Genomic DNA, 450 nt, shown 5'->3' with positions numbered 1-450 from the left:
AGCAATTAGCCACGTGGAATGGCCAGTAAAACATTTTTTTATTCTCTTGTAATGTTCCATTGAACTGGCTAGAAAATTTGACCATGTTAGGCAAAGTCATTTACCCAACACACCCTTCTCCCTCCTTACACGTAATAGCCTTCTGAGAGTGTCTAAGTGCTGTCTGTGCTAGCTCAGCACCTCCACTTCACCCTCAAACCCGAGGGACAGCTCTGAGCCTGCTGGGGCTGCTGACATCACATCCAAGATGGCCTTTGGGGCTTTTGAATACCTACACAAGGGATGCTTTTTTTAGGCAAATAACAAACATAACATATAATGTATATTAAACGCATATATAATCAAATGCATTTTTGTTGAAATAAATGGTCTGGCGACAGTGTCTCAATAAAGACCCATTTTGATCAATGGAAGTAATTTTGAAAACCACAAGTGAAAAACACAAATTTG

The sequence above is a fragment of the Rana temporaria genome, chromosome 5, assembly GCF_905171775.1.
Source record: "Rana temporaria chromosome 5, aRanTem1.1, whole genome shotgun sequence".
Taxonomy (NCBI): Eukaryota; Metazoa; Chordata; class Amphibia; order Anura; family Ranidae; genus Rana; species Rana temporaria.
The sequence above is the reverse complement of the archived record's forward strand: the minus strand, read 5'-3'. Positions refer to the sequence as shown.